The sequence below is a fragment of the Lissotriton vulgaris genome, chromosome 11 (assembly GCF_964263255.1).
Source record: "Lissotriton vulgaris chromosome 11, aLisVul1.2, whole genome shotgun sequence".
NCBI lineage: Eukaryota > Metazoa > Chordata > Amphibia > Caudata > Salamandridae > Lissotriton > Lissotriton vulgaris.
In genome coordinates this window covers 985319178-985326210 of record NC_141699.1, presented here as the reverse complement: position 1 = coordinate 985326210, position 7033 = coordinate 985319178, and positions in this window count along the sequence as shown.

The window sequence follows — 7033 nt, the reverse complement described above, 5'->3', positions numbered from 1 at the left end:
AGGAATACGGCGCACCCCTGTGTTTTCCCTAGCGCTGGCACTAAATTTAGCTGGTTTAATGCCTCTTTGTAAATATGGAGAAGGGCCTATTGCCACCAGAAAGTCACTAAAGTGACGTTCTGGTGGCGATATCCCTTTAGAAATATGCTCCATTGAATGGCAAATGTGTTGTATAAGGAGTAATTAATGTTAAACTGACACACAATTGAAATGTGCTGATTCACAGGAGGCAATCATTGGAATTCATTTAGGCCCTAGAAAGACCACGAAGCAAGCCCTTTCTAGCTAGAAAGAAACTTGATATTGCTGAAACGTACACAAAGTGATTTAGAAGCTTGACCTTAAAATTACATGCTGACAGATGTTGTCATAACTACAGAATATTTTCCATTTAACAAAATGACTTACTTGTTAAGCAGCAAAATATGTCATGAACTTCCTATTTTCTTATATTTCATATAATAATTGAATAGAACAGCATGTGCATTAAACAATACAGTGTAAAATAATGCAATATAAGTATGACTTTTAGTTAGAAGTTCATTGTTCTTCCAGTGAAAAAGTTATATGAATAGGCAGCGCTGTGGGAACTGCGCCTGATGTTTCCAGAATTTAACCATGCAAAAATGTCTGTAGCTAACTGAACGATAAAAAGTTTAATCCCCATGTATTTCTGTGGGAACGGAGGAGCTGAGCCTGCTTACAGAAGAATTCTGTCTTCTGATTGGTTCGTGAAGAATGCAGCCTGCTACAATGTTTTCAATTGGTGTTGTCAACTTTTACATCAGTGCGTGTTTTTAGGTAGGTTGAGAAGAAGAGTTTGCAAGCAGACTCTTTTGGGTGCTTTTTCCAGACCCATGATGGTTGTGGCTACTGCTACTACTCTGTTTCCCCTCTTTGTCTTACTTTGTTCTTGATTTGACAGCTTGCTACTGCAACTGTATGCTGATTTAATTGGATACATAAATACTCGCTGAGTGTTTTGGACTGCTCTTCGTGGGGAGTTCTGCTACTTTAATTTGACTTTGAGGCTTTATGCTCCTTTGATTTCCCTCTTTTCCATTGAATTCAAATTCTTCATGGGGTCTTGAAATGAAAGGATCTGGCCGGCAGTTTGAGCTGGACTGTTCCCATGGGGAGCAGGGTTCAGACTTGCTTATGGTTAGGTGCAAACTGGAATGGCATGGCTAGCAAATAAACAATGGATTCAACCCAGAACTGTTACTGAGGGTGAATGTTTGATGTATTCAGCATTTAGTCCATTATGTGTTCTTTTTGCATTCTTCACCCGAATGGGAAGGGTATGCACAGACGTTGGTCCCGTGTTCACTATGCCACTGGATTCAGACTAGCCTGGCTGATGAGGGATGATACCCCTAAACCAGTCCCAGGATGCTTGTTTCTGGTCTAGGGAGGACTTGCCCTATCAGTTCGGGCAGGACTGTTGCCATGGGGAGCAATGTGAAGACTGATTTGCATATGGCTGGGTCCAAACTAGAATGGAATGGCAAACAAAACAATGAAGGGTTTAACCTAGATCTGTGACTGGGGCTGAATGTTTGGTTTATTCAGCATTCCATTCATCATCTGTTCTTTTTTGCATTTGTCGCCCTAAGTAGGAAGAGTATGCCCACGAGTGCTTCCAGTGCTCACCATGTCACCTGATTCAGACTAGCCTAGCTGAAGAGGGGTGTTACCCTGAAAACAGTCCAGGAATGCTGGTTTCTGGTCCAGAGAGTACTGTTCCCATGGGCAGCACTGTCAAGACTGATTTGCATTTGGCTGGGTCCAAACTGGAATGGCACGGGCAGCAAAAAAGAGATAGGTTTAACCTAGATCTGTGACTGGGGGTGAATGTTTGATTTATTCAGCATTCCATCCAACATCTGTTCTTTTTGCGTTTGTGCCCTGAGTGGGTCAGTGCTCGTTATGCCACCGAAATGAAACTAGCTTGGCTGATAAATGGTAATATCCCGAAACCTGTCCCAGGATGCTTGTTTCTGGTCCAGAGAGGACCTGGCCTGGCTGTTCAGATGGACTGTTCCCAATGGGAGCAGGGTCAAGACTGATGTGCAAATGACTGGGTCCAAACTGGAATGGCATGGTGAGCAAAAAACAATGGATTCAACCCAGATCTCTGACTGGGGTTGAATGTTTGATTGTTGCAGCATTCTGTCCATCATCTGTTCTTTTTGCATGTGTTGCCTTAAGTGGGAAGGGTATGCCCAGACGTGGGTCCCGTGTTCACAATGCCACCAGAATGAGGCGAGCTTGGCTGATGAAGGGTGATACCCCGAAATTGGTCACAGGATGCTTTTTTCTGGCCCAGGGAGGACCTGGCCTGGCAGTTGGGGCTGGGCTGTTCTAATGGGGCGAAGGGTCAAGACTGGGAAGAGCATGCCAAGGCGTTGGTCCCGTGCTCGCTATGCCACCGAATTCAGGCTTGCCTGATGATGAGGGTTGATACCCCAAAACCAGTCCGAGTATACTTGTTTCTGGTCTTGAGAGGATCTGGCTTGGTGGTTCGAGCTGGGTGTGTACCCATGGGAGCAGGATCAAGGCTGATTTCCATATGGCTGGGTACAAACCGGAATGATATTATGAGCAAACAAATGATGGCTTCAACCCAGATCTGTGACTGGGGTGAATGTTCTTTTAGTACTGATCCAATATATAGCATAGGGAACCGATTTTCTTTATGGAACATGCTTAAATGCAAGTTATAATGAATGCTTTATTTTAACCATTTTTATTTGATGAGATTTCTGTAAACTTATTTGAGTTATGGGCTAAATGAAATAATGACAAAATAGGAAAGGGACTTTACTAATCTCTTAATGAGAAATAAATCTGTTAAACTACAATACAACTCTCTTCATTGACTGAACTTAAACTGTTAATGAAATTTAAGATTGAAATGTCTAACTTGCTCCTTGACTCCTACTACAAATTTCCAAGGTCCATCACTGAGAAAGATTTAGCACGGAAAAGGGGTCTTAAACTCTGGAGAAAAGGAGAATTTAACATGTATGGGCGCAGTCTGCGCTATCACAACCCATGGAGTCTGTGAGTATAGTTCGGCACCAGTTACGATGAAATGCCGGAGACCTTGATTTCTACAAATCCAGATGCTCAGGCGACCACACTCACTGCTAGGGTGTCATCATCTCGGGCTCAACTTTCAGAGCATTGTGAGCAGGTCAAGTGCAATGCTCCAAACTCACTTGGAATAAGTGTGTTTTGAAGAAGGAAAGGCTGGCAGTCATCCTGCAATGTTGGCATCATTTGTAAATTGCTTCGTATCTCTGGTGGATACTCTATGCATCAGCACTTGTATGAAAACTACTGTTTCCATGAATCCATTTAACTCTGACATTGCTTGGAAAAGGAGGTGGCCATTTCGGAGCTATCATGCATACGTTTAACCCCTTCGATGCTCATGACGAGCTCAGCTCGTCATGAGGTACACCTCTCGTACAAGCTCGTCATGAACAATGGGAATAAATAGGGTCAGCACAGGAGGGGAAAACCATCAGCATTGATGCTGTTAATTGCCGTTCATGTCGGCCTTTCTAGGCAATTGAAATACAATCTTACTGCAGTCAGGAGATTATGACAAGAACTATGAATACTTTACAGATTGTTTGGCTTTCTTTGAAAGGGAGTTTGGAAGCCTGAAATAGGATACACAGAAGTAGTTTATGGTTATGAATCATGTTGGGAGTAACATTTTATGTCTTGTAAGCATGGGGTCGGAATTATCTTGACAGATTATAGAAGTCAGTTCATTCGAGTTAATTGGATCCTAGATTTACGTTAATTGGAAGGATTCTGCGATACGTTATTAAAAGGTAATATTATTCACAATGCAGTTATATAAGTCAGTGTGAGCTGAATGTAAATGTAAATGTAAATGTAAATGTATAGGCATTTATATAGCGCACTACTTACCCGTAGGGTCCCAAGGCGCTTCGACCGCTGCGAAACCCTTCCTGGCTTCCCCGAGAGATGGTCCCTTAATGGGTATCTCCAGGGTGAGACCAGGCATCCCCGGCGGTCTAGTGGGGCCGTTAGTGAAGATGAGGCAAGCTAATGCCCAGAGTTGCTGAGTGTGATCGCTGATCAGAGTGGGCACCGAGGCGAGAGAATTATCAAGTCCGCTGACCCTGGTCCAGAAACCTGCCGCGCCGGGAATCGAACCCTGGTCCCGGGCCGTCCTCTGCTCTCGGGTCTGCCGCCTCTAACCAGTGAGCCACACTACTTCCTGATGAATGTTTGTTATATTTGTTATATTACAGTTTCACAAAAGAGCACTTGAACTTATATCAATATTTGAAAGAATATGCATATAGCAAAAATAGAAAGTTTTTGCCATGTTAAAAGAACAACGTCAGAGTACACTCAAACACTTGAATAACAGTCATCACAGATATGCTATTTGTGTTTCAGATTTAGGAATATCAGATGAACACAAAGAGTATGATAAATATGGATATTCTTCAGAAATATTATTACTATAGTGCATACTAGATGACCCAATCTCCCCATAAGGGACTAAAGAAATTTGCCTGGTCTTTAGATATCCACTATAACTCATAGACGTCAGTGCCAGCAGAGTGATGAATCAAAGTGCTGATAACCAGTGTGGGAAAGTGCCTCTTTTGAGATGGTTAGCCCCCCACTTTTTTGCCTGGAACATGATGTGGTTTCAATTGAAAGTGCACAGGGTACCTGCCTACCAGGTCCCCAGTGCCAGAGTACCTTCCCTAAAACTGTACCACAATTGGCACAACTTCAGATCTCCATGTAAGCCTCTAATAAATGGTACCCCTTGTACCTAGGGCATTGGGGCTGAAGAGGGTCCCCTATGGACCACTCACCATTGTCATGCTAACTGCACTGCAGCATGCCTTGTTGGAGACAAAAAAACAACAAAGTCATCATGGCACACTGCCTGTGTGCCATGTCAAAACAGCACTACCCAAGGTATAGGTGCTGGTATAGGGAAGGCACCCCTCTAGCATGCCTTACTAGCTCTAACACAGGGTGTACTATATCTCTCGTGTTGGCATATCTGCATGAGTAGATAAACCCTACAATATTTAAGTAGTTAAATCTATACTTAATATTGTAAGTGCCAGGGAAGCAATAGAGAGTAAATGAGCTGAAAACTCAACAACTCAAGTTACCCAACACAACGATGGCTTTACTGAACCCTGGATTGTTTAGTACGAAAATACTCCTCTTAATAAACCTACTCTAATGCCAGTGTTGGATTTATTACAACATGAACTCAGATGGCAGCTCAGAGGTGCCCCCTGAAAACCTACCAAACCTGGTGGGATCTCACACTGGCTTTAGGCTGCCTGCCACCAAATAACATGTTTCTGGATCCATGGTTGAGAGCCCCTGCTCTCTGAGGCCAGAAATAAAGCCTGCCCTGGACAGAGGTGTCACAGTGTTCTAGAGGGAAGTTTCAAAGGCTTGCCACCTTTATAATGTGACCCCAGCCTCTGCTGCTAATAGTACATGCCAGCCCTAGTTCAAACCCCTACTTTTGGTAGGAGAGCCAACAGGAAAACTACGCGAGAATAGGAGATGTGCCCCCTTCGCCAACTCTACCCCTCAGTTGCTGGAGGCAAAGTCACACACATTTTTCAGTGGCCATCATCTTGAAGATGGTGGGACTTTTCCAATCAGGGCTAGGACTATGCCCACCTTCAACAGGAGGCTGGCATAATAAAGGGTAAGGAACCTAAGCAGGGCTGGACTGGGAACCAAAACCGACCCTGGAAAAGTGCTCGCCCCCCGCCGAGCTCTTTGCCAGGGCAGGTTTTCAGCCGATTTTGTTGCAGGGCCGATTTTACTGCAAAAACGGCCCTGTGACAAAAAACAGCCCCCAGGGGCCCAAAACTGGCCCCCACCCATGTGGCGCACCGGGGGATTGCCAGGTGCCTGCTACGGCCAGTCCGGCCCTGAACCCAAGTAAGGAACCCTATGGTCCCTACCTGCCACTCCTATGTAATGTGCTAAATCTCGTATTTCGGTGGTACCCCAGACCCAAAAATCAGATTCCTGACAATCTAAAAAGCCCAGTCGCCAATGAGCTACCTCAACATAAAAGAAGAAGGACCAGTGACTGACTTGGCACCAGCCCTGTCGGCATGTGTGCAGCCTTTTGCCCTTGCTACAAAAGTAGACTCCTGCAGTCCCAGTGACTTCCAAAACTGTGGGAGGACTGCCGGCCTTCTATAACGATCAAGAAACTACACTGGACAGTGAACATGTCCAAGACAAAAACAACTTTAAAACCAAAGGGCTCTGGTCTAAGGAACCATGAAACCGCCTCCGGACTCACCTCTGCACCCGCCGCCCACAGCGCGAGTCCAAGTGGCCCACCTCTCCTGCAAAGGTTCCCCTGCAATTCTGAGCCAGAGCCTACCGTGGGCTGACTCCTGCAGCTATATTCCGAAGACTCCACCTACCACTACCTGCCTGGTATGTGTGCTGCACACATAGAAAGAGGGAAATGCCACAGTGGACTGTTTTTGTGCAGGGAGGTATCCCTTCCTGCACAAAGTAGTTCTCCTTGTAACGCAGGCACTTTTGCACCATAGTGCAAGGGTGCCTGAGTTGGTGTTAGCCTGCCTGAAGTGCACCAGTGCAAGAAAAGGACAGGAACGTGCTGCATGATGTTAAATACGGCACATTTCTGCCCTTTCCCATTCACGCAATGCAGGGCAGCAAGGTGGTTTGCTTCTTTGCGCTGCATGAAAGTTAAATATGCCCCTGAATCGCGAAATGCAGTGTTGTAACGCAAAATGATGTCCCCCGCCTGCAGAATCTGGTCAGGGGCCACTGACACATCCCTATCTCCTGGATATTTATCTGCTTTGTGCTGATATGGCCCCCCCCCGATGGCAGTGGTGTATCAAAAAATATTGCCCCCTTCAGTAGAATGTGAAAGGGGGATAATGAGTCTTCCTTATCTCACAGCTTTGCATTGGCCTAGAGCAGAAAGGGGGCCTCCCTC